The 5401-nt window shown below is 38.4% G+C and overlaps 1 long non-coding RNA gene across 1 annotated transcript; it reads right to left on the minus strand.

Annotated features, from left to right (window-relative positions):
* Positions 1-686: 686 nt before the first annotated feature.
* LOC118323785 lies at positions 687-4678 on the minus strand. The gene is made up of 3 exons (XR_004796524.1): positions 4432-4678; positions 3721-3787; positions 687-763 (listed from the first exon to the last, which is right to left on the minus strand). It is a non-coding gene; the product is annotated as an uncharacterized LOC118323785 (long non-coding RNA).
* Positions 4679-5401: the final 723 nt, after the last annotated feature.

A 5401-nucleotide genomic window follows, 5' to 3' on the forward strand; every position in this document is an offset into this window, starting at 1 on the left:
CTTAAAATACAGTGAAGGCCTTGATTTAAAATATGCCATACCAATGTCAAAGGAAACTGCGTCATTACGCAGCAGAGGCTGGTGAGATAAACAACCCACCGTTTACAACAGACAATGGCAGGTGCAGCTCTTGTACAGAACAATGCTTTGAAGCATGTTCAAATTTTACTCTGTATGTGCACAGAAATAACCCAAGAAATCTTTTCATTATAGCTCAGGCAGCATTAGAGCCTAGATGAAAGCCTGTTTTCTCCAGACATCATCATGATGTTAGACCTCGTGACTGCACTGTGGGTGGAGACAATGAGCCAATAGAAAAACAGGATGAAGATTCGGAGCCCTTCTTGCATCAGCATTTTCCGGCTAAGCCTCAAGTGAAAGTTACGAGATCCATATCCATGATTATCTTATGAAGAGATCACAAATCTGTGTTAATAAAAAATGATTGCTGCTGACGAGTGAATGGCAGCGCTGAATTTGATTAGCCATTTCTCACCATCACATCATGTAGAACTGGCAATACAAGCCAGAGCTCAACCTCTATAAACACTGGTCTGTGCACCAGACTGATATTTCCCTCAGGCAATCACATTCACTCACTCACTGCAGCACCTTAAAGCATTCCTAGAATTGCTTTTCTCAACTTTTAACATGCCCAAATGTGCTTTAATGAACAGGTCAACACAGATCTTACCATTTGGTCGGACACGCTCCAGCGTCGAAAACATGAAGGCATGACAGGATACAAGAAACCATGGATCTCCTGTGTTGAACAAAAAAAAGAAAAAACAAACATCATCAAACGATTGTTCGGCTCGGATATAGTGAAGATACACATTATGTTGACACAGACATGGGAAATAAAAAGCAGAACGAAAAGGAAGACAAGCTTCAAAATAAAAAGCTATTTTATTTTTGTTTGGTTCATAACTCTGCAGATTGTAACACGTTCAAGCTAAATTTGCAGTCAAAAAGTTACAATATATAAATAAATACTATGTTGCATAGGGCGCAATCAAATCGCTGATTTGAAAGCATATAATGGCTGTTAACAGTAGTTTACCATTCTAAAAAATGCATGAGTTGTAGTTGTGTGTTATAATATTTACTTTACAATAGGTGATATAAAAACGCATAAATTAGGAATAGGAATGATAGTATAAAGTGATGCACCTCTTAATGTCTAATCTGCATGCAATAAACACACAAATCTTCATCCACTCAGTATTGTGGTCACTATTACAAATGACAAATGGTCACCAACATCGAAGAACCTGCTATAACTTTGTGATGCACCATAATTTTAGGTTTTAAAAACAATAACAATTTTGGAAGCCACGCCGATAAAAGGGCATAATCTGATAATATACAGTATATTTGGCAGAGATGTTTATTTAGACCTACAATCTGAAATTGCAACAAGTTACCCAAAGATATATGTACAATCCTAAAACTCGTTTTGTTTGCCCTTAGCTTTCTAATTGCAAGTCCAATCATTATTGTCAGACACTGGATCAGGTTTGGGACAGACCTGAAAAATAAAAAATACCGCATGTTTTAAGTGTTTCTGTACGCTCTGGTGAAAACATAATCAACGAGAACTCAAAAATCATTAAGCAATATGACAAGACGAGACTAAAGGAGCTGTCTGGGAGCAGACGAGTATGCACTAAGTAGGTGATAATGAAGAGATCTGTCCAGGCTGGTCACTGATATGGCAAACAGATAAATATCACAGACTCACTGAGTGAAAGTAACTTGTAATGTCAGACTGAGGCTAGGAGCACTTTTTAAAGCCAAAGTTAATATTGCCTTCACCCTCCCTCACTGAAAGATTGGACTGTGAAAACAATATTGCAGCTGCTTTGACTGTTTTAATAACACATTTAATAACTCATTGCTCGGTGGAATTTATGACTTTTCAAATTAAATCTTCCCTTCACTTTAACCGAAGTAGTGCTTCAGCAAATTCACTAAAAGACAGGTTGCAGTATATTAAAACTGAATCTTCCGTGAAAATAAGAGGCTGATTTTATCGTGTTATAACTACTTTTTAAAATAGAAATTATGATACTAAGATAAGTTTCACTGACTATTATTACGGCAACTGAGTCTAAAGCAACAAAGCTATAATAAACGATAATAAAATGTAACCTGTTACAATTACCTTTTCTTTCTAACTGATAAGCAATGCAATCTATTGGAATCAGAGTCAGTAATTAGTCCAAAATCCACAAAATATGCTAATTTATACAAAAATATAAACAGATGTTTTTCGTATTAGATGTTTTAGAAGTCAATATCAAAACCATTCATAGATTATTTCACATTACATAAAATGATACTTGTGTTCACACCGTTGCCTCCACAGTGTGCTTCGCCACATGTTCAGAAATGCTGAATAACTACGGATTAATAGATTCTACTTGTATTTCTATCAAGCTGTCTGTAAGATATTGTAATTATCATAGAAATACCAATTGTAAGTATGTGTACTTGTATATTCAACAGAAACATGAAGATGTTTTTTAAGTATAAACGTATATACCAATTATAAAAATAGAAACATTTAAAAATCAAAAGACGCCGAAGACATTTATATAATATGTAGAGCCATTTTGGTTGCTCATAATAAAGATTTTACCCTGAAAGCCTTTGGCACCAATTGGGGGTGATGAATCAAACAAAATGGCTACCAAGCGTACCAATAACAGACAGATACGCAGTGGTAGAGAAACAAGGGAGGAATAAACTTCCATCAAGTGAAGAATTGCATAATAACATCGGAACTGTCCAGATCCAGGGCTGCATTACTCAAGGATGGTGACTAGTGATTAAATAATCATTAAAATCAACTAAACACAAATAATTTAGGTTAGAAAAACCTGTTAAACATTCACTGTGCTGTTCTTGGTGCAATATATGCTTGAGCAGCAGTGGGCTGTGTCACTGAAGTACAATGCATCACCAGCCTTCGCATGTTTTTTCTGCTAACATCAATTCATATACGTCATGAATAACATGACTGCTATAGCAGCCATCTTGCCCTAAAAGAGCAGACGCTGGGAGGAGGGAAGAGGGCTCCCCCAAGTCATATGACTTAACTGTCTGCAGACAACTGCAGTGACAGAGCAAAAGCGTCTAGACAAGTCTGAGGCAGCAGCAGATCAGGTACACATGCACTGTCCCAACACAACTTCATTTGACTTCCACATTGTTTTTAGTTGAGTCTAAGTTTGGATTTATCCTCCTTCATGTCTGCACAGCAAGATGCAAAAGCTCATCAATTTGGGTAGGAAATAATACAACCATTAACCTCTTTGAAAGTGTGGACAAGCTTTGTTCTAACTGATTTCATTTTAAATATATATCAAATATATCCGTCTCAGCTATTGAGGGTGTGTTAAAAACAATGCACAAAACATCTAGAACCTTCCATTTAAAGAGACGACGCAGCCAGATTTAATATTACATTAAAATGTTGTTGTGTTATAGCTATGGACTAAAATATAGCACGAAAGAAAGCCGACACATACACTTTATGTCACGTTGTCGCTACTTGTGGGAACTTTAACGTAAATACTACTAAACATTTAGAGCAAGTGTCTTAAAACATTGTAGCTAATAAATACAACAATCTGATAAACCTCATTAAACGTATGCAGTATCACCCTGCATCAGTGAACCCCTTAAAAAGTGAACCCACTACCAGAAACCAACCTTTCTGAGCTGGTGCAGGCTGCCTTCTGGATGGTGCACTCCTCTTGAACTCCAGCCTGCTGATCCCCTGCAGAGCATAAACAAGGGCAGGAAAAGAAAGAATATATATATAATTCATACAGGATTCACATTACCTCACCCCAGGGTCACACAGATTAGTTTAGATTAGTGCAATTAGCACGTGTGCATGAAAAAAAAAAAAAGGTTTTTGTTTGGTGCTTTTTGTAATTCTAAATTGTTATGGTTGTACAGCTGAAAGGGTTAAGAAGAGAATTGATGAGTCCACATAAGACCGGGTCCCCCACCCCCCTCCGCCCCCCCTCCCTCAGGTGTCTGCTGAGTAACAGGTAGCCCAGCTTAAGTGCGCGTGGGGTTAATCAACAACCTCACGTCAGCAGAGGTGCGTCACCTGCGCATCCTCCTGAAGTAGTGTGAACGAGGTCAAGCCTCCAAAACAATACAGCTGCTGTGTGGAATTCGTGTAAGAAACAGGAAAACACACACACACACAATACATGACTTATTTTAACGGCAAACATTTATCGGGCTACCTGCAGTTTGCTACGATAAGTGGATAATTTAAATTACAAGCAAATTTTAATTTAATTTTCTCCTCAAAACATTAAAAAATAAACCATTTTTTTCTGGCTAATGTGAAATGCTGCAGTATGACTGTGTGTCAGCCAACTTGCACTTCGGCGCCTGTCTTACCTGCCTGTGCATAAAGAGCTGTCTGCTGATAGACTGCAGGAAGAAAAAACTTTCACAGCGTTTATCTAAAAAAATATATATTTGGGCTGAGCGTGGCGACTCGTGAGCGAAGGCGTTTGAGGAGGAGAGCAAAAAAAAAATCCCATTTCCAGCAGGCGGCTTCCTTGTAAATGTGCAAAGAGATGTTAAAAAAAACTCCCATCTCCAATTTTATCAATTTCAGACAGACTCCAGACAGTCTCCAAGCGGTTACGTGCCTGCTTGTCCTGCGCGTGCACGCCGAATGGCGCGGGAAGCGGCGATAACAGATCCAGAGTGACAGCGCGAGCAGCCAATGGCGAGGAGGAGCCGGATCCAGCGTCCAATCACAGTGGCCGATAGGTATAAACCCCCCGCCCCTCCTTCCTCCTCCTCACCCGTCTGTTGACAGTGCACTGAATAAAACAACAGTCTGAGTTAAGCAGTTCAATGCACTGAGATGTGGGTCACTGACTGCAGCCTATCCTCTCTGGGAAAATTAAAGCAGCGTGGTATTATTCATTACAGAGAAATACCATGACCTCATGCATGTACATAAATTATACAATTAATTGTACATCACATGGGCTTGATCCAATTAACTACAATTATCATAATTTGCCTTTTCATATGCTTTTTAAATGTATACCATATAAAAGCACATAAATATGACCTAAAGTGATAAAGTGACCAGACATGTTTTCCTTTGGCCCTGCGATTCGTGCCGTTTGTCAGACACCAGTTACAATTGCCAGTGATATATGCAGCAACCATTGTGTAAATACATGCAATACTTTGTTGCACATGACTACATACACCTGACTGAAAGTACTCTGGTTATCAAGATGTCTCCTCTGATGCCTGCTGCCCAGGTCTCCATCTATTTATCTGCTTGAATAGTTAAAAATATATTCATTTTAAATGTATTTATGATGATAGATAGATAGATAGA

Source organism: Morone saxatilis, unplaced genomic scaffold, assembly GCF_004916995.1.
Source record: "Morone saxatilis isolate NCDOM2014 unplaced genomic scaffold, NCSU_SB_2.0 Contig0, whole genome shotgun sequence".
NCBI lineage: Eukaryota > Metazoa > Chordata > Actinopteri > Moronidae > Morone > Morone saxatilis.